General features: G+C 48.4%; 12 non-coding genes and 1 pseudogene across 12 annotated transcripts; all 13 read right to left on the bottom strand.

Annotated features, from left to right (window-relative positions):
• Window positions 1–377: 377 nt before the first annotated feature.
• Window positions 378–560, bottom strand: LOC141185734 (U2 spliceosomal RNA). The gene has a single exon (XR_012260365.1). It is a non-coding gene; the product is annotated as a U2 spliceosomal RNA (small nuclear RNA).
• A 790-nt stretch (window positions 561–1,350) lies between these two features.
• Window positions 1,351–1,442, bottom strand: LOC141186279 (U2 spliceosomal RNA; annotated as a pseudogene).
• A 1,120-nt stretch (window positions 1,443–2,562) lies between these two features.
• LOC141190527 (U2 spliceosomal RNA) lies at window positions 2,563–2,753 on the bottom strand. Its single transcript, XR_012264551.1, has one exon. It is a non-coding gene; the product is annotated as a U2 spliceosomal RNA (small nuclear RNA).
• Window positions 2,754–3,871: 1,118 nt separating this feature from the next.
• LOC141185557 (U2 spliceosomal RNA) lies at window positions 3,872–4,062 on the bottom strand. The gene has a single exon (XR_012260209.1). It is a non-coding gene; the product is annotated as a U2 spliceosomal RNA (small nuclear RNA).
• A 1,121-nt stretch (window positions 4,063–5,183) lies between these two features.
• LOC141184479 (U2 spliceosomal RNA) lies at window positions 5,184–5,374 on the bottom strand. The gene has a single exon (XR_012259230.1). It is a non-coding gene; the product is annotated as a U2 spliceosomal RNA (small nuclear RNA).
• Window positions 5,375–6,495: 1,121 nt separating this feature from the next.
• Window positions 6,496–6,686, bottom strand: LOC141190528 (U2 spliceosomal RNA). The gene has a single exon (XR_012264552.1). It is a non-coding gene; the product is annotated as a U2 spliceosomal RNA (small nuclear RNA).
• A 1,123-nt stretch (window positions 6,687–7,809) lies between these two features.
• LOC141190529 (U2 spliceosomal RNA) lies at window positions 7,810–8,000 on the bottom strand. The gene has a single exon (XR_012264553.1). It is a non-coding gene; the product is annotated as a U2 spliceosomal RNA (small nuclear RNA).
• Window positions 8,001–9,121: 1,121 nt separating this feature from the next.
• On the bottom strand, window positions 9,122–9,312 carry LOC141190530 (U2 spliceosomal RNA). The gene has a single exon (XR_012264555.1). It is a non-coding gene; the product is annotated as a U2 spliceosomal RNA (small nuclear RNA).
• A 1,120-nt stretch (window positions 9,313–10,432) lies between these two features.
• LOC141190531 (U2 spliceosomal RNA) lies at window positions 10,433–10,623 on the bottom strand. Its single transcript, XR_012264556.1, has one exon. It is a non-coding gene; the product is annotated as a U2 spliceosomal RNA (small nuclear RNA).
• A 1,120-nt stretch (window positions 10,624–11,743) lies between these two features.
• On the bottom strand, window positions 11,744–11,934 carry LOC141190532 (U2 spliceosomal RNA). The gene has a single exon (XR_012264557.1). It is a non-coding gene; the product is annotated as a U2 spliceosomal RNA (small nuclear RNA).
• Window positions 11,935–13,054: 1,120 nt separating this feature from the next.
• On the bottom strand, window positions 13,055–13,245 carry LOC141190534 (U2 spliceosomal RNA). The gene has a single exon (XR_012264559.1). It is a non-coding gene; the product is annotated as a U2 spliceosomal RNA (small nuclear RNA).
• A 1,119-nt stretch (window positions 13,246–14,364) lies between these two features.
• Window positions 14,365–14,555, bottom strand: LOC141190536 (U2 spliceosomal RNA). Its single transcript, XR_012264560.1, has one exon. It is a non-coding gene; the product is annotated as a U2 spliceosomal RNA (small nuclear RNA).
• Window positions 14,556–20,627: 6,072 nt separating this feature from the next.
• LOC141185231 (U2 spliceosomal RNA) lies at window positions 20,628–20,818 on the bottom strand. The gene has a single exon (XR_012259913.1). It is a non-coding gene; the product is annotated as a U2 spliceosomal RNA (small nuclear RNA).
• Between the last annotated feature and the right edge of the window lie 95 nt (window positions 20,819–20,913).

Genomic DNA, 20,913 nt, shown 5'->3' on the forward strand with positions numbered 1-20,913 from the left:
TTGCTAAATAGATGGTGTGTGTGCAACAATATACTGAAAGGTCAATTATATTGTGCAGCTTATCTCACCACCTGTAGTTATTTAGGTGAAAGCTCCAAAATGCTTGCCTAATATGTCTGTTTATCCAAAAGGAAGTATAGAGGGAGAGCTAGATAGATAGCATTGCATTACATTACATTACATGGCAATGCAATGCACAGTTGCTGAAGTTGAACCAAAATGAGCTTGTCATCTGGCTTCTGCAACTTTTAACATGAAAAATCCAATGAGGAGAAGAAAAGCAAAGCCAAAGAGTCCATCCCAAAATCCGACAAACAAGCAAAATGAACAAAAAGCATTGAATTCAATTCTTTCTGATTTTAGAAACTGCATTAAAGAAGGGGTGCACCGGTCCTGGAGATACTGCAATACCAGGTCAATGCGTGGAGTGGACAGAGCAAGCTCTTTTTCCATCTCCCTGTTCTAAAAATCCATTTAATATATGGTCCCCAGATAGGGGACGTATCAGATATTAAACTGATAAGAACAGATTTTTTTTTTTATCGAAAGCCCGAATTCGTGTACAAAACCCGAGTGCGCTTAAAAAAGTGACAAGTGCCACAAAAAAAGTGCACTAGGATGCTGGTCTTCTTGAAACCCTCTCCAAAAGGAGAAGGGTCCCCCAAACCATTCCCCGTCCCTCCGAGCCAAAAGGCCACAGCGAGGAACAGGGACAAAAAGCCACCTCCAGCCGAAGCCAGAGGCGACCCAATCTTACCCCCAGCACCTGCCCGAGTTCTCACCCGAGCAAGGCACTGGGAGCCAAAAACTGTGCTCCCCTCCCCGGAAGAGGGGAGCCAACAATGCTCTCCTCCCGAAAGAGGAGAGCCAGGGGGGTTCAGGGGGGAGCGGAACCTGATGGCCACACACTCCCCCCCTAGACCTGCCAAGAGAGGAACCCGTAAGGGAACCGCATCCCGACAAAATCCTAGTAGGACGTGACACACGTGAATAAGTGGACACACAGTGACAAAGAAATTAAATAAATAGTGAAGGTTTCACAGTATAATACTGCCCGGACCTTCGACCGGGAATTGAAAAATTCCCCATCCTAAGGCCAGAAGGCCCGGAATAAGGGTGTGTGCGAAGAAAGAAAATTTGAAGTGCTTGTGCAAATGTGCCATAAACTCAAGTGGGGTTCCCAATCCCAGTGAGTTAAGGCACCCCAGGGTCACCACTCCTGGGGCACTTCACACTTCGGGCTTTCGATCTTCCCCGGCCCAATGGCGTCGATCCTGGGGGGCCATGCTTTCCACCAGATGACTATATTAGCCACCTGGCGTACTAACAAGCGCCTAAACCCCAGTGTGCATAATGTATCAATCTACTAGGGCGGCCAACATCCAAAACCGCCTTTTCGAAAGATACTACACTTGATCTTAGCCAAAAGGCCGAGAAGCGATAACCAGAATTGGTTTCCGACTACGGTGCCACCCAAGGATTCTGAAAAGTCCATTTGTGGAGATGGCCACCTGGACTCCCGTTAAGAAGACATGCTGTCAACCTCTAGATCCCTCACATGCCTGCACTTTTCGGCTTGCTGCTGCTGCAATCCACGCGTTTTAGATCTGCATAACTCCACCTCTTTTAGCACAGTACCCTCAACCCCCGGCTGTTCCCACCCGCCTCAACACCGTTGGAAGGGAGGAGAACCAATTAAGGCGGGGGGGGGGTGGAACGAGCAGCTGTCTACCCTTAGCAGGAGGGTTGCTGATTAATTACCTCTCCTGCTGCTGCTGCTGCTGGCTGTCCAGCAGCAGACTGAAGGTGGCTGCTGCTGTGCGCAGGTATATAAAGGCTCAGAGCCTATTATGACACGCGCAGCCAGCGTTCCATTGCCACATTCCGTCTACTGCAGGCGGGATACCTGGATGGCTGAATGTCACTGAGAAGCTCACAGAGACCGCCATAAGCAACAGTTTAAAAGAATGCCACAGACTAATCAACCAAACTTTTTGGGTTGGTTTCTCTTTTATAGTCTGCAGGCATTAAATGAAAGAAGTCAGTGTTCCAGCAGAGGGAGACAACGTTTCAGAAAAGGCATTGTAGCAAACCAAAAAAGAAATTTTAAGCGCAGCAGAGTAACCAGCTCACATACCTGTTAGCTCAGGTGAGTTTAAAAGGCTGCTGTTGATAACAAGGGCATTTGCTAAATAGATGGTGTGTGTGCAACAATATACTGAAAGGTCAATTATATTGTGCAGCTTATCTCACCACCTGTAGTTATTTAGGTGAAAGCTCCAAAATGCTTGCCTAATATGTCTGTTTATCCAAAAGGAAGTATAGAGGGAGAGCTAGATAGATAGCATTGCATTACATTACATTACATGGCAATGCAATGCACAGTTGCTGAAGTTGAACCAAAATGAGCTTGTCATCTGGCTTCTGCAACTTTTAACATGAAAAATCCAATGAGGAGAAGAAAAGCAAAGCCAAAGAGTCCATCCCAAAATCCGACAAACAAGCAAAATGAACAAAAAGCATTGAATTCAATTCTTTCTGATTTTAGAAACTGCATTAAAGAAGGGGTGCACCGGTCCTGGAGATACTGCAATACCAGGTCAATGCGTGGAGTGGACAGAGCAAGCTCTTTTTCCATCTCCCTGTTCTAAAAATCCATTTAATATATGGTCCCCAGATAGGGGACGTATCAGATATTAAACTGATAAGAACAGATACTACACTTGATCTTAGCCAAAAGGCCGAGAAGCGATAACCAGAATTGGTTTCCGACTACGGTGCCACCCAAGGATTCTGAAAAGTCCATTTGTGGAGATGGCCACCTGGACTCCCGTTAAGAAGACATGCTGTCAACCTCTAGATCCCTCACATGCCTGCACTTTTCGGCTTGCTGCTGCTGCAATCCACGCGTTTTAGATCTGCATAACTCCACCTCTTTTAGCACAGTACCCTCAACCCCCGGCTGTTCCCACCCGCCTCAACACCGTTGGAAGGGAGGAGAACCAATTAAGGCGGGGGGGGGGTGGAACGAGCAGCTGTCTACCCTTAGCAGGAGGGTTGCTGATTAATTACCTCTCCTGCTGCTGCTGCTGCTGGCTGTCCAGCAGCAGACTGAAGGTGGCTGCTGCTGTGCGCAGGTATATAAAGGCTCAGAGCCTATTATGACACGCGCAGCCAGCGTTCCATTGCCACATTCCGTCTACTGCAGGCGGGATACCTGGATGGCTGAATGTCACTGAGAAGCTCACAGAGACCGCCATAAGCAACAGTTTAAAAGAATGCCACAGACTAATCAACCAAACTTTTTGGGTTGGTTTCTCTTTTATAGTCTGCAGGCATTAAATGAAAGAAGTCAGTGTTCCAGCAGAGGGAGACAACGTTTCAGAAAAGGCATTGTAGCAAACCAAAAAAGAAATTTTAAGCGCAGCAGAGTAACCAGCTCACATACCTGTTAGCTCAGGTGACTTTAAAAGGCTGCTGTTGATAACAAGGGCATTTGCTAAATAGATGGTGTGTGCAACAATATACTGAAAGGTCAATTATATTGTGCAGCTTATCTCACCACCTGTAGTTATTTAGGTGAAAGCTCCAAAATGCTTGCCTAATATGTCTGTTTATCCAAAAGGAAGTATAGAGGGAGAGCTAGATAGATAGCATTGCATTACATTACATTACATGGCAATGCAATGCACAGTTGCTGAAGTTGAACCAAAATGAGCTTGTCATCTGGCTTCTGCAACTTTTAACATGAAAAATCCAATGAGGAGAAGAAAAGCAAAGCCAAAGAGTCCATCCCAAAATCCGACAAACAAGCAAAATGAACAAAAAGCATTGAATTCAATTCTTTCTGATTTTAGAAACTGCATTAAAGAAGGGGTGCACCGGTCCTGGAGATACTGCAATACCAGGTCAATGCGTGGAGTGGACAGAGCAAGCTCTTTTTCCATCTCCCTGTTCTAAAAATCCATTTAATATATGGTCCCCAGATAGGGGACGTATCAGATACTAAACTGATAAGAACAGACACTACACTTGATCTTAGCCAAAAGGCCGAGAAGCGATAACCAGAATTGGTTTCCGACTACAGTGCCACCCAAGGATTCTGAAAAGTCCATTTGTGGAGATGGCCACCTGGACTCCCGTTAAGAAGACATGCTGTCAACCTCTAGATCCCTCACATGCCTGCACTTTTCGGCTTGCTGCTGCTGCAATCCACGCGTTTTAGATCTGCATAACTCCACCTCTTTTAGCACAGTACCCTCAACCCCCGGCTGTTCCCACCCGCCTCAACACCGTTGGAAGGGATTAGAACCAATTAAGGCGGGGGGGGGGGTGGAACGAGCAGCTGTCTACCCTTAGCAGGAGGGTTGCTGATTAATTACCTCTCCTGCTGCTGCTGCTGCTGGCTGTCCAGCAGCAGACTGAAGGTGGCTGCTGCTGTGCGCAGGTATATAAAGGCTCAGAGCCTATTATGACACGCTCAGCCAGTGTTCCATTGCCACATTCCGTCTACTGCAGGCGGGATACCTGGATGGCTGAATGTCACTGAGAAGCTCACAGAGACCGCCATAAGCAACAGTTTAAAAGAATGCCACAGACTAATCAACCAAACTTTTTGGGTTGGTTTCTCTTTTATAGTCTGCAGGCATTAAATGAAAGAAGTCAGTGTTCCAGCAGAGGGAGACAACGTTTCAGAAAAGGCATTGTAGCAAACCAAAAAAGAAATTTTAAGCTCAGCAGAGTAACCAGCTCACATACCTGTTAGCTCAGGTGAGTTTAAAAGGCTGCTGTTGATAACAAGGGCATTTGCTAAATAGATGGTGTGTGTGCAACAATATACTGAAAGGTCAATTATATTGTGCAGCTTATCTCACCACCTGTAGTTATTTAGGTGAAAGCTCCAAAATGCTTGCCTAATATGTCTGTTTATCCAAAAGGAAGTATAGAGGGAGAGCTAGATAGATAGCATTGCATTACATTACATTACATGGCAATGCAATGCACAGTTGCTGAAGTTGAACCAAAATGAGCTTGTCATCTGGCTTCTGAAACTTTTAACATGAAAAATCCAATGAGGAGAAGAAAAGCAAAGCCAAAGAGTCCATCCCAAAATCCGACAAACAAGCAAAATGAACAAAAAGCATTGAATTCAATTCTTTCTGATTTTAGAAACTGCATTAAAGAAGGGGTGCACAGGTCCTGGAGATACTGCAATACCAGGTCAATGCGTGGAGTGGACAGAGCAAGCTCTTTTTCCATCTCCCTGTTCTAAAAATCCATTTAATATATGGTCCCCAGATAGGGGACGTATCAGATATTAAACTGATAAGAACAGATACTACACTTGATCTTAGCCAAAAGGCCGAGAAGCGATAACCAGAATTGGTTTCCGACTACGGTGCCACCCAAGGATTCTGAAAAGTCCATTTGTGGAGATGGCCACCTGGACTCCCGTTAAGAAGACATGCTGTCAACCTCTAGATCCCTCACATGCCTGCACTTTTCGGCTTGCTGCTGCTGCAATCCACGCGTTTTAGATCTGCATAACTCCACCTCTTTTAGCACAGTACCCTCAACCCCCGGCTGTTCCCACCCGCCTCAACACCGTTGGAAGGGAGGAGAACCAATTAAGGCGGGGGGGGGGGTGGAACGAGCAGCTGTCTACCCTTAGCAGGAGGGTTGCTGATTAATTACCTCTCCTGCTGCTGCTGCTGCTGGCTGTCCAGCAGCAGACTGAAGGTGGCTGCTGCTGAGCGCAGGTATATAAAGGCTCAGAGCCTATTATGACACGCGCAGCCAGCGTTCCATTGCCACATTCCGTCTACTGCAGGCGGGATACCTGGATGGCTGAATGTCACTGAGAAGCTCACAGAGACCGCCATAAGCAACAGTTTAAAAGAATGCCACAGACTAATCAACCAAACTTTTTGGGTTGGTTTCTCTTTTATAGTCTGCAGGCATTAAATGAAAGAAGTCAGTGTTCCAGCAGAGGGAGACAACGTTTCAGAAAAGGCATTGTAGCAAACCAAAAAAGAAATTTTAAGCGCAGCAGAGTAACCAGCTCACATACCTGTTAGCTCAGGTGAGTTTAAAAGGCTGCTGTTGATAACAAGGGCATTTGCTAAATAGATGGTGTGTGTGCAACAATATACTGAAAGGTCAATTATATTGTGCAGCTTATCTCACCACCTGTAGTTATTTAGGTGAAAGCTCCAAAATGCTTGCCTAATATGTCTGTTTATCCAAAAGGAAGTATAGAGGGAGAGCTAGATAGATAGCATTGCATTACATTACATTACATGGCAATGCAATGCACAGTTGCTGAAGTTGAACCAAAATGAGCTTGTCATCTGGCTTCTGCAACTTTTAACATGAAAAATCCAATGAGGAGAAGAAAAGCAAAGCCAAAGAGTCCATCCCAAAATCCGACAAACAAGCAAAATGAACAAAAAGCATTGAATTCAATTCTTTCTGATTTTAGAAACTGCATTAAAGAAGGGGTGCACCGGTCCTGGAGATACTGCAATACCAGGTCAATGCGTGGAGTGGACAGAGCAAGCTCTTTTTCCATCTCCCTGTTCTAAAAATCCATTTAATATATGGTCCCCAGATAGGGGACGTATCAGATATTAAACTGATAAGAACAGATACTACACTTGATCTTAGCCAAAAGGCCGAGAAGCGATAACCAGAATTGGTTTCCGACTACGGTGCCACCCAAGGATTCTGAAAAGTCCATTTGTGGAGATGGCCACCTGGACTCCCGTTAAGAAGACATGCTGTCAACCTCTAGATCCCTCACATGCCTGCACTTTTCGGCTTGCTGCTGCTGCAATCCACGCGTTTTAGATCTGCATAACTCCACCTCTTTTAGCACAGTACCCTCAACCCCCGGCTGTTCCCACCCGCCTCAACACCGTTGGAAGGGAGGAGAACCAATTAAGGCGGGGGGGGGGGGGTGGAACGAGCAGCTGTCTACCCTTAGCAGGAGGGTTGCTGATTAATTACCTCTCCTGCTGCTGCTGCTGCTGGCTGTCCAGCAGCAGACTGAAGGTGGCTGCTGCTGTGCGCAGGTATATAAAGGCTCAGAGCCTATTATGACACGCGCAGCCAGCGTTCCATTGCCACATTCCGTCTACTACAGGCGGGATACCTGGATGGCTGAATGTCACTGAGAAGCTCACAGAGACCGCCATAAGCAACAGTTTAAAAGAATGCCACAGACTAATCAACCAAACTTTTTGGGTTGGTTTCTCTTTTATAGTCTGCAGGCATTAAATGAAAGAAGTCAGTGTTCCAGCAGAGGGAGACAACGTTTCAGAAAAGGCATTGTAGCAAACCAAAAAAGAAATTTTAAGCGCAGCAGAGTAACCAGCTCACATACCTGTTAGCTCAGGTGAGTTTAAAAGGCTGCTGTTGATAACAAGGGCATTTGCTAAATAGATGGTGTGTGTGCAATAATATACTGAAAGGTCAATTATATTGTGCAGCTTATCTCACCACCTGTAGTTATTTAGGTGAAAGCTCCAAAATGCTTGCCTAATATGTCTGTTTATCCAAAAGGAAGTATAGAGGGAGAGCTAGATAGATAGCATTGCATTACATTACATTACATGGCAATGCAATGCACAGTTGCTGAAGTTGAACCAAAATGAGCTTGTCATCTGGCTTCTGCAACTTTTAACATGAAAAATCCAATGAGGAGAAGAAAAGCAAAGCCAAAGAGTCCATCCCAAAATCCGACAAACAAGCAAAATGAACAAAAAGCATTGAATTCAATTCTTTCTGATTTTAGAAACTGCATTAAAGAAGGGGTGCACCGGTCCTGGAGATACTGCAATACCAGGTCAATGCGTGGAGTGGACAGAGCAAGCTCTTTTTCCATCTCCCTGTTCTAAAAATCCATTTAATATATGGTCCCCAGATAGGGGACGTATCAGATATTAAACTGATAAGAACAGATACTACACTTGATCTTAGCCAAAAGGCCGAGAAGCGATAACCAGAATTGGTTTCCGACTACGGTGCCACCCAAGGATTCTGAAAAGTCCATTTGTGGAGATGGCCACCTGGACTCCCGTTCAGAAGACATGCTGTCAACCTCTAGATCCCTCACATGCCTGCACTTTTCGGCTTGCTGCTGCTGCAATCCACGCGTTTTAGATCTGCATAACTCCACCTCTTTTAGCACAGTACCCTCAACCCCCGGCTGTTCCCACCCGCCTCAACACCGTTGGAAGGGAGGAGAACCAATTAAGGCGGGGGGGGGGGTGGAACGAGCAGCTGTCTACCCTTAGCAGGAGGGTTGCTGATTAATTACCTCTCCTGCTGCTGCTGCTGCTGGCTGTCCAGCAGCAGACTGAAGGTGGCTGCTGCTGTGCGCAGGTATATAAAGGCTCAGAGCCTATTATGACACGCGCAGCCAGCGTTCCATTGCCACATTCCGTCTACTGCAGGCGGGATACCTGGATGGCTGAATGTCACTGAGAAGCTCACAGAGACCGCCATAAGCAACAGTTTAAAAGAATGCCACAGACTAATCAACCAAACTTTTTGGGTTGGTTTCTCTTTTATAGTCTGCAGGCATTAAATGAAAGAAGTCAGTGTTCCGGCACAGGGAGACAACGTTTCAGAAAAGGCATTGTAGCAAACCAAAAAAGAAATTTTAAGCGCAGCAGAGTAACCAGCTCACATACCTGTTAGCTCAGGTGAGTTTAAAAGGCTGCTGTTGATAACAAGGGCATTTGCTAAATAGATGGTGTGTGTGCAACAATATACTGAAAGGTCAATTATATTGTGCAGCTTATCTCACCACCTGTAGTTATTTAGGTGAAAGCTCCAAAATGCTTGCCTAATATGTCTGTTTATCCAAAAGGAAGTATAGAGGGAGAGCTAGATAGATAGCATTGCATTACATTACATTACATGGCAATGCAATGCACAGTTGCTGAAGTTGAACCAAAATGAGCTTGTCATCTGGCTTCTGCAACTTTTAACATGAAAAATCCAATGAGGAGAAGAAAAGCAAAGCCAAAGAGTCCATCCCAAAATCCGACAAACAAGCAAAATGAACAAAAAGCATTGAATTCAATTCTTTCTGATTTTAGAAACTGCATTAAAGAAGGGGTGCACCGGTCCTGGAGATACTGCAATACCAGGTCAATGCGTGGAGTGGACAGAGCAAGCTCTTTTTCCATCTCCCTGTTCTAAAAATCCATTTAATATATGGTCCCCAGATAGGGGACGTATCAGATATTAAACTGATAAGAACAGATACTACACTTGATCTTAGCCAAAAGGCCGAGAAGCGATAACCAGAATTGGTTTCCGACTACGGTGCCACCCAAGGATTCTGAAAAGTCCATTTGTGGAGATGGCCACCTGGACTCCCGTTAAGAAGACATGCTGTCAACCTCTAGATCCCTCACATGCCTGCACTTTTCGGCTTGCTGCTGCTGCAATCCACGCGTTTTAGATCTGCATAACTCCACCTCTTTTAGCACAGTACCCTCAACCCCCGGCTGTTCCCACCCGCCTCAACACCGTTGGAAGGGAGGAGAACCAATTAAGGCGGGGGGGGGGTGGAACGAGCAGCTGTCTACCCTTAGCAGGAGGGTTGCTGATTAATTACCTCTCCTGCTGCTGCTGCTGCTGGCTGTCCAGCAGCAGACTGAAGGTGGCTGCTGCTGTGCGCAGGTATATAAAGGCTCAGAGCCTATTATGACACGCGCAGCCAGCGTTCCATTGCCACATTCCGTCTACTGCAGGCGGGATACCTGGATGGCTGAATGTCACTGAGAAGCTCACAGAGACCGCCATAAGCAACAGTTTAAAAGAATGCCACAGACTAATCAACCAAACTTTTTGGGTTGGTTTCTCTTTTATAGTCTGCATGCATTAAATGAAAGAAGTCAGTGTTCCAGCAGAGGGAGACAACGTTTCAGAAAAGGCATTGTAGCAAACCAAAAAAGAAATTTTAAGCGCAGCAGAGTAACCAGCTCACATACCTGTTAGCTCAGGTGAGTTTAAAAGGCTGCTGTTGATAACAAGGGCATTTGCTAAATAGATGGTGTGTGTGCAACAATATACTGAAAGGTCAATTATATTGTGCAGCTTATCTCACCACCTGTAGTTATTTAGGTGAAAGCTCCAAAATGCTTGCCTAATATGTCTGTTTATCCAAAAGGAAGTATAGAGGGAGAGCTAGATAGATAGCATTGCATTACATTACATTACATGGCAATGCAATGCACAGTTGCTGAAGTTGAACCAAAATGAGCTTGTCATCTGGCTTCTGCAACTTTTAACATGAAAAATCCAATGAGGAGAAGAAAAGCAAAGCCAAAGAGTCCATCCCAAAATCCGACAAACAAGCAAAATGAACAAAAAGCATTGAATTCAATTCTTTCTGATTTTAGAAACTGCATTAAAGAAGGGGTGCACCGGTCCTGGAGATACTGCAATACCAGGTCAATGCGTGGAGTGGACAGAGCAAGCTCTTTTTCCATCTCCCTGTTCTAAAAATCCATTTAATATATGGTCCCCAGATAGGGGACGTATCAGATATTAAACTGATAAGAACAGATACTACACTTGATCTTAGCCAAAAGGCCGAGAAGCGATAACCAGAATTGGTTTCCGACTACGGTGCCACCCAAGGATTCTGAAAAGTCCATTTGTGGAGATGGCCACCTGGACTCCCGTTAAGAAGACATGCTGTCAACCTCTAGATCCCTCACATGCCTGCACTTTTCGGCTTGCTGCTGCTGCAATCCACGCGTTTTAGATCTGCATAACTCCACCTCTTTTAGCACAGTACCCTCAACCCCCGGCTGTTCCCACCCGCCTCAACACCGTTGGAAGGGAGGAGAACCAATTAAGGCGGGGGGGGGGTGGAACGAGCAGCTGTCTACCCTTAGCAGGAGGGTTGCTGATTAATTACCTCTCCTGCTGCTGCTGCTGCTGGCTGTCCAGCAGCAGACTGAAGGTGGCTGCTGCTGTGCGCAGGTATATAAAGGCTCAGAGCCTATTATGACACGCGCAGCCAGCGTTCCATTGCCACATTCCGTCTACTGCAGGCGGGATACCTGGATGGCTGAATGTCACTGAGAAGCTCACAGAGACCGCCATAAGCAACAGTTTAAAAGAATGCCACAGACTAATCAACCAAACTTTTTGGGTTGGTTTCTCTTTTATAGTCTGCAGGCATTAAATGAAAGAAGTCAGTGTTCCAGCAGAGGGAGACAACGTTTCAGAAAAGGCATTGTAGCAAACCAAAAAAGAAATTTTAAGCGCAGCAGAGTAACCAGCTCACATACCTGTTAGCTCAGGTGAGTTTAAAAGGCTGCTGTTGATAACAAGGGCATTTGCCAAATAGATGGTGTGTGTGCAACAATATACTGAAAGGTCAATTATATTGTGCAGCTTATCTCACCACCTGTAGTTATTTAGGTGAAAGCTCCAAAATGCTTGCCTAATATGTCTGTTTATCCAAAAGGAAGTATAGAGGGAGAGCTAGATAGATAGCATTGCATTACATTACATTACATGGCAATGCAATGCACAGTTGCTGAAGTTGAACCAAAATGAGCTTGTCATCTGGCTTCTGCAACTTTTAACATGAAAAATCCAATGAGGAGAAGAAAAGCAAAGCCAAAGAGTCCATCCCAAAATCCGACAAACAAGCAAAATGAACAAAAAGCATTGAATTCAATTCTTTCTGATTTTAGAAACTGCATTAAAGAAGGGGTGCACCGGTCCTGGAGATACTGCAATACCAGGTCAATGCGTGGAGTGGACAGAGCAAGCTCTTTTTCCATCTCCCTGTTCTAAAAATCCATTTAATATATGGTCCCCAGATAGGGGACGTATCAGATATTAAACTGATAAGAACAGATACTACACTTGATCTTAGCCAAAAGGCCGAGAAGCGATAACCAGAATTGGTTTCCGACTACGGTGCCACCCAAGGATTCTGAAAAGTCCATTTGTGGAGATGGCCACCTGGACTCCCGTTAAGAAGACATGCTGTCAACCTCTAGATCCCTCACATGCCTGCACTTTTCGGCTTGCTGCTGCTGCAATCCACGCGTTTTAGATCTGCATAACTCCACCTCTTTTAGCACAGTACCCTCAACCCCCGGCTGTTCCCACCCGCCTCAACACCGTTGGAAGGGAGGAGAACCAATTAAGGCGGAGGGGGGGTGGAAAGAGCAGCTGTCTACCCTTAGCAGGAGGGTTGCTGATTAATTACCTCTCCTGCTGCTGCTGCTGCTGGCTGTCCAGCAGCAGACTGAAGGTGGCTGCTGCTGTGCGCAGGTATATAAAGGCTCAGAGCCTATTATGACACGCGCAGCCAGCGTTCCATTGCCACATTCCGTCTACTGCAGGCGGGATACCTGGATGGCTGAATGTCACTGAGAAGCTCACAGAGACCGCCATAAGCAACAGTTTAAAAGAATGCCACAGACTAATCAACCAAACTTTTTGGGTTGGTTTCTCTTTTATAGTCTGCAGGCATTAAATGAAAGAAGTCAGTGTTCCAGCAGAGGGAGACAACGTTTCAGAAAAGGCATTGTAGCAAACCAAAAAAGAAATTTTAAGCGCAGCAGAGTAACCAGCTCACATACCTGTTAGCTCAGGTGAGTTTAAAAGGCTGCTGTTGATAACAAGGGCATTTGCTAAATAGATGGTGTGTGTGCAACAATATACTGAAAGGTCAATTATATTGTGCAGCTTATCTCACCACCTGTAGTTATTTAGGTGAAAGCTCCAAAATGCTTGCCTAATATGTCTGTTTATCCAAAAGGAAGTATAGAGGGAGAGCTAGATAGATAGCATTGCATTACATTACATTACATGGCAATGCAATGCACAGTTGCTGAAGTTGAACCAAAATGAGCTTGTCATCTGGCTTCTGCAACTTTTAACATGAAAAATCCAATGAGGAGAAGAAAAGCAAAGCCAAAGAGTCCATCCCAAAATCCGACAAACAAGCAAAATGAACAAAAAGCATTGAATTCAATTCTTTCTGATTTTAGAAACTGCATTAAAGAAGGGGTGCACCGGTCCTGGAGATACTGCAATACCAGGTCAATGCGTGGAGTGGACAGAGCAAGCTCTTTTTCCATCTCCCTGTTCTAAAAATCCATTTAATATATGGTCCCCAGATAGGGGACGTATCAGATATTAAACTGATAAGAACAGATACTACACTTGATCTTAGCCAAAAGGCCGAGAAGCGATAACCAGAATTGGTTTCCGACTACGGTGCCACCCAAGGATTCTGAAAAGTCCATTTGTGGAGATGGCCACCTGGACTCCCGTTAAGAAGACATGCTGTCAACCTCTAGATCCCTCACATGCCTGCACTTTTCGGCTTGCTGCTGCTGCAATCCACGCGTTTTAGATCTGCATAACTCCACCTCTTTTAGCACAGTACCCTCAACCCCCGGCTGTTCCCACCCGCCTCAACACCGTTGGAAGGGAGGAGAACCAATTAAGGCGGGGGGGGGTGGAACGAGCAGCTGTCTACCCTTAGCAGGAGGGTTGCTGATTAATTACCTCTCCTGCTGCTGCTGCTGCTGGCTGTCCAGCAGCAGACTGAAGGTGGCTGCTGCTGTGCGCAGGTATATAAAGGCTCAGAGCCTATTATGACACGCGCAGCCAGCGTTCCATTGCCACATTCCGTCTACTGCAGGCGGGATACCTGGATGGCTGAATGTCACTGAGAAGCTCACAGAGACCGCCATAAGCAACAGTTTAAAAGAATGCCACAGACTAATCAACCAAACTTTTTGGGTTGGTTTCTCTTTTATAGTCTGCAGGCATTAAATGAAAGAAGTCAGTGTTCCAGCAGAGGGAGACAACGTTTCAGAAAAGGCATTGTAGCAAACCAAAAAAGAAATTTTAAGCGCAGCAGAGTAACCAGCTCACATACCTGTTAGCTCAGGTGAGTTTAAAAGGCTGCTGTTGATAACAAGGGCATTTGCTAAATAGATGGTGTGTGTGCAACAATATACTGAAAGGTCAATTATATTGTGCAGCTTATCTCACCACCTGTAGTTATTTAGGTGAAAGCTCCAAAATGCTTGCCTAATATGTCTGTTTATCCAAAAGGAAGTATAGAGGGAGAGCTAGATAGATAGCATTGCATTACATTACATTACATGGCAATGCAATGCACAGTTGCTGAAGTTGAACCAAAATGAGCTTGTCATCTGGCTTCTGCAACTTTTAACATGAAAAATCCAATGAGGAGAAGAAAAGCAAAGCCAAAGAGTCCATCCCAAAATCCGACAAACAAGCAAAATGAACAAAAAGCATTGAATTCAATTCTTTCTGATTTTAGAAACTGCATTAAAGAAGGGGTGCACCGGTCCTGGAGATACTGCAATACCAGGTCAATGCGTGGAGTGGACAGAGCAAGCTCTTTTTCCATCTCCCTGTTCTAAAAATCCATTTAATATATGGTCCCCAGATAGGGGACGTATCAGATATTAAACTGATAAGAACAGATACTACACTTGATCTTAGCCAAAAGGCCGAGAAGCGATAACCAGAATTGGTTTCCGACTACGGTGCCACCCAAGGATTCTGAAAAGTCCATTTGTGGAGATGGCCACCTGGACTCCCGTTAAGAAGACATGCTGTCAACCTCTAGATCCCTCACATGCCTGCACTTTTCGGCTTGCTGCTGCTGCAATCCACGCGTTTTAGATCTGCATAACTCCACCTCTTTTAGCACAGTACCCTCAACCCCCGGCTGTTCCCACCCGCCTCAACACCGTTGGAAGGGAGGAGAACCATTTAAGGCGGGGGGGGGGTGGAACGAGCAGCTGTCTACCCTTAGCAGGAGGGTTGCTGATTAATTACCTCTCCTGCTGCTGCTGCTGCTGGCTGTCCAGCAGCAGACTGAAGGTGGCTGCTGCTGTGCGCAGGTATGTAGCACCCTGAGGATTCGGCTGCTACAGGAGTATTGCACCTCAGCCAGAGGTGTGATATTCCACTCCCGGGTAGGGAAGGAGTGTGGAACTGAGCTCGGTAGGCTGCATGCACTACACACATCCCATTTCCGGAGGGCAGACCAAAGGTACTCCCACTTAGAAATGTGCAGGTACGACCGAGTCTGTCCTTGGCTGGAGTGGGAGGGGGGAGGAACATCCCAAGTAGTGTAGGGGCAGATAGGGGGAGCAGCCTGGGTAAAGTTAGGAGCTCATTGGGTGCTGGTCACCTGAGCTCACACATAGAGGGATATATAAGGTGGGCACCAACTAAGAACAGGGCAGTTGCAAACAGTAAGTCAGCGAGCAGAGGAGAAGAGAGAGACCCAGAGTGAGAGAGGAGCAAGAGAAGGAAAGACCCAGAGGGGGAAACAGAAAAGAGGACTCCAAGAACCCAAATTAAATCCCCGGGTGAAGAGTCGGCACAGGGTACCGGATCCCAAACTGGTGGGGGCAGAAGCACACCCTAGCCAGAGACCGGAGGCCGTGGGCAGCATCTGCCATGGCCACCCACCACATCCACCCCGAAGGCATACCACGTGGAGGGTCAGGGAACCCAAGGCCAAGGGTCTCCCAACAGAAGGCCCGAGGGAGCTGGACCTAGGTGGATCACTGGTGGGGACGGCCAGAGGAAAGGACAGAAGGAGAGCTCAGGGTCACGCTCCGGACTTATTTGGGGGTTGGCTGAATCCAGGACCTGGTGGACGCAGCACGGCTCGGGTGGTCACTTGAAGCTAGAGTGACCGGGAAAATCAGCAGTAAGTAAATACCCTAAACTGCACAACCCGACTCTGTCTCTGATTGCCGTCTACACTGCACCACCACAACCCCCATCCTCTGCACCTGATCCCCCTGAGGCTATACCCCTCCCGTTGGGGGTTATCCTATCAAGCTGCACCAACACCATCAGCCTCAGCGGACCCTGCTGCAGCGGCGGCCACAGTGACCGCAACACAACGGGTGGCGTAGTCGACAATAAAGAACTTAATAACATCTGTAGGACTGCCACATACAACTGAGTTTGACGCCCTGGGCACGGACCGGGTCACAGCCACTCGGAGACTACAACCCCCATCTGATCCGGCTCCGGGTATTCCCCTGAAAGAAAGGAATATGTCCCAGGGGGCGCGTCAACTTTGGCGTAGTCGGCAGGATTACGTGCCCGCAACACCCGGGTACTGCGTGCCTGAAGAAGAGTGCAAGTTTACCTCAGAAAGAAGTCTCCTGCCGGTTCCGGAGGGTCCCCGCCATCGGACCCCATCACCAGTCGATTCCCGCCGGTTGTCCGCCATCAACAGCTTTTTCCCGCCATCTGCAGAGTTTCCCGCCACTGGGAAGCGATTACCGCCATTTCCGAAAATTTCCCGCCTTGGAAGAGCGGACGCCATTATGGGCGTGCCAGAAGATGGTAAGAGGCCACCTCCCATCGTGGGCCGGGACCGAAAATGGCGCCAAAAGTGGAAACCGCCCCCACCAACAGAGACTGTGATGCTAGAGGTGTCGGTCAGCGTGAAAGAACAGCCCCTGGAGCTGACAGTCACCGAGTTGCCCCGGGACCACCCTCGAAGTGGGAGGAGACGAAAGAAAAGAACGAAAATGGGTGCCGCCTGGAGCAGTCTGGAGCGAGCGCACCCGGAGGCAAGAAGCCTGGAGAAGAGTAGCGGAGGAGCTTACCCGGAGATGGCGAGAAAGCAGAGCAGCACCGGCCCGCTGGCCAGGAGCCTGCTAGAGGCAGAGGAAGGAGAGCAGAGCAGCACCGGCCCGCTGGCCAGGAGCCTGCTGGAAGAAGAGCAGAGCAGCACCGACCCGTTGGTCAGGAGCCTGCTGGAAACCACGACCCCACTAGGCCTAGTGGAGGTCCTCGCACAGCTCCCCCGAGACCGGGAGTGTGCACAGACTGCCCTGGAGGGCCTCGCAAGGAGGATGGCCCGGGTACAGCGAGAGACATTGGCGGAGTGGAGCCGAGAGATGGCCCAGCAAACCAAGACCCGGAGCACGCCAACCAAGACGAGGAGACAGACCGCCTCTGAGGATGGCGCGGGAGGACCCAAGGCCGGAGACGGCGCCGAGAAGGGAGCCGAACGCATGGAGGCAGGTAAAGGGGACGTCTATACCCCAAACCGGGAAACCGCTTACCTGCCCCAGCTCCCCGTCGCAGAGCCCGAAAGTCCCCCTGCTGTGCCCGAAATCGCCATGTCACCGATGCAGACTAGGCCCCAACCGGAAGCCGCCGCCGCGACCCCTGTGACGTCATGCGCAACGACCCCGAGCGTGGCAAAACAGGAAGCAACACCAGCCTGGTCGCAGGGCCTAGAATTCCCGGGCGTAGCATCACCAACAGCGCCCCCTACCTCCGCGGAGCCACCGGCCTGGCCGCAAGGCCAGGTAGCCCAGGGCGCCGCCGTCCTTACGGTGCCCTTCACCTTCCAGGTGCCCCAGGCCTGGCCGCAAGGCCTGGGCAACCCGGGCGCTACCACCACCGCGCCCGCGCCCGTAAAAACAAGAGTGCCGCATCTGGGAGAGGACCTGTTTACCCAACACACGTGCCCGGATGGGCAGCCTTTCATCTGGCCCCAGGAATATCATGAACTGGAGCGGCAGAGGAAGGCTGGGGCCATGTGTGCACCCCTGATTCCGGCTCCGAAGCCCGTGATAAGGATCTCGCCCCCGCTTGAAGAGACCCAATTTGAGTGGGACCCCACCGGAGAAGATCTAATGGGGTTCACTCAAGAAACCCGGGCAGCTGCAGCGGAGCGTGCTGAGTGCTGCCGACAGCAGCTCGAGGAGTTTGCGAGGGAGCGGAGAGAGAGGCGGGTCCGGGAACAACAGGCCCAAATAAGGAGCGCCGAGCAGAAGAGCCGGACCAGGAGGGACCCCCGTGCAGCGCACAGTCCCCGCACCACCGGGACTGTAATCAAGTTCAACATGCAGCACGGGTGGGGCTTCATCCGAGACCACAACACCCCCGGCGACGTCTTTGTCACGCGCAGAGACGTGGAGTCCCATCTGCCGGAGGGGCACAGAGGCCGTGACCTTTACATCGGGGACGAGGTCACCTTTACCCGGCACAAGTGTGCCAAAGGACCTTACGCCCTCCATGTGCATCGCCTGACAGAAGAGGAGCTGCGGTGTGAGGAGGAGGAGCAAGAAGACCCGGACGGGTCTAAAGCAACAGCTGACTACAAGAAAAGAGCAGGAGGACGCCGTCGTTGAGGACGGTAGTGAAGGAGACTGTATATAGTTACCCGACCGGGGTACAAAGAAACTGTTACCGCAAATATAGTCCCCGTTGGGACCAGCTGATGTGAACTGTTCACCCGTTTTACCCTTAATCCCACAGGCTGAGGACTGTGAGCAGCCATTCCTTTCCCTTCCCTTTACCTGGCCGAGGACTGAGAGCGGCCACACTGTCCCTGTATATAGTTGCGCGTCCTAAAGCGCCCCCTACTGGTTTTACTGTAAAACCACCTTAAGAAAAGGAACTGTCGCACTTTGCCCGGTCAACAGTTGCCCAGTGACCGGAGGAGGAGCCAGAGACGACGAGAATGTTTTATATAAAAAGTTTTGTTGATGCAGTTAATTTATATGATGTTTTATATGTTTTATATGTTTATGTTTATAAAAAAAAAATTGTATGTTTATGTGGTTTTATTTTTTGCAGCCCGAGGACGTGCTGTGATTTACCAGGGGGGAATGTAGCACCCTGAGGATTCGGCTGCTACAGGAGTATTGCACCTCAGCCAGAGGTGTGATATTCCACTCCCGGGTAGGGAAGGAGTGTGGAACTGAGCTCGGTAGGCTGCATGCACTACACACATCCCATTTCCGGAGGGCAGACCAAAGGTACTCCCACTTAGAAATGTGCAGGTACGACCGAGTCTGTCCTTGGCTGGAGTGGGAGGGGGGTGGAACATCCCAAGTAGTGTAGGGGCAGATAGGGGGAGCAGCCTGGGTAAAGTTAGGAGCTCATTGGGTGCTGGTCACCTGAGCTCACACATAGAGGGATATATAAGGTGGGCACCAACTAAGAACAGGGTCAGTTGCAGAGAGTAAGTCAGCGAGCAGAGGAGAAGAGAGAGACCCAGAGTGAGAGAGGAGCAAGAGAAGGAAAGACCCAGAGGGGGAAACAGAAAAGAGGACTCCAAGAACCCAAATTAAATCCCCGGGTGAAGAGTCGGCACAGGGTACCGGATCCCAAACTGGTGGGGGCAGAAGCACACCCTAGCCAGAGACCGGAGGCCGTGGGCAGCATCTGCCACGGCCACCCACCACATCCACCCCGAAGGCATACCACGTGGAGGGTCAGGGAACCCAAGGCCAAGGGTCTCCCAACAGAAGGCCCGAGGGAGCTGGACCTAGGTGGATCACTGGTGGGGACGGCCAGAGGAAACGACAGAAGGAGAGCTCAGGGTCACGCTCCGGACTTATTTGGGGGTTGGCTGAATCCAGGACCTGGTGGACGCAGCACGGCTCGGGTGGTCACTTGAAGCTAGAGTGACCGGGAAAATCAGCAGTAAGTAAATACCCTAAACTGCACAACCCGACTCTGTCTCTGATTGCCGTCTACACTGCACCACCACAACCCCCATCCTCTGCACCTGATCCCCCTGAGGCTATACCCCTCCCGTTGGGGGTTATCCTATCAAGCTGCACCAACACCATCAGCCTCAGCGGACCCTGCTGCAGCGGCGGCCACAGTGACCGCAACACAACGGGTGGCGTAGTCGACAATAAAGAACTTAATAACATCTGTAGGACTGCCACATACAACTGAGTTTGACGCCCTGGGCACGGACCGGGTCACAGCCACTCGGAGACTACAACCCCCATCTGATCCGGCTCCGGGTATTCCCCTGAAAGAAAGGAATATGTCCCAGGGGGCGCGTCAGGTATATAAAGGCTCAGAGCCTATTATGACACGCGCAGCCAGCGTTCCATTGCCACATTCCGTCTACTGCAGGCGGGATACCTGGATGGCTGAATGTCACTGAGAAGCTCACAGAGACCGCCATAAGCAACAGTTTAAAAGAATGCCACAGACTAATCAACCAAACTTTTTGGGTTGGTTTCTCTTTTATAGTCTGCAGGCATTAAATGAAAGAAGTCAGTGTTCCAGCAGAGGGAGACAACGTTTCAGAAAAGGCATTGTAGCAAACCAAAAAAGAAATTTTAAGCGCAGCAGAGTAACCAGCTCACATACCTGTTAGCTCAGGTGAGTTTAAAAGGCTGCTGTTGATAACAAGGGCATTTGCTAAATAGATGGTGTGTGTGCAACAATATACTGAAAGGTCAATTATATTGTGCAGCTTATCTCACCACCTGTAGTTATTTAGGTGAAAGCTCCAAAATGCTTGCCTAATATGTCTGTTTATCCAAAAGGAAGTATAGAGGGAGAGCTAGATAGATAGCATTGCATTACATTACATTACATGGCAATGCAATGCACAGTTGCTGAAGTTGAACCAAAATGAGCTTGTCATCTGGCTTCTGCAACTTTTAACATGAAAAATCCAATGAGGAGAAGAAAAGCAAAGCCAAAGAGTCCATCCCAAAATCCGACAAACAAGCAAAATGAACAAAAAGCATTGAATTCAATTCTTTCTGATTTTAGAAACTGCATTAAAGAAGGGGTGCACCGGTCCTGGAGATACTGCAATACCAGGTCAATGCGTGGAGTGGACAGAGCAAGCTCTTTTTCCATCTCCCTGTTCTAAAAATCCATTTAATATATGGTCCCCAGATAGGGGACGTATCAGATATTAAATTGATAAGAACAGATACTACACTTGATCTTAGCCAAAAGGCCGAGAAGCGATAACCAGAATTGGTTTCCGACTACGGTGCCACCCAAGGATTCTGAAAAGTCCATTTGTGGAGATGGCCACCTGGACTCCCGTTAAGAAGACATGCT

Source organism: Phyllobates terribilis, unplaced genomic scaffold (genome assembly GCF_046119375.1).
Source record: "Phyllobates terribilis strain yellow unplaced genomic scaffold, ASM4611937v1 Scaffold_40__1_contigs__length_11209783, whole genome shotgun sequence".
Taxonomy (NCBI): Eukaryota; Metazoa; Chordata; class Amphibia; order Anura; family Dendrobatidae; genus Phyllobates; species Phyllobates terribilis.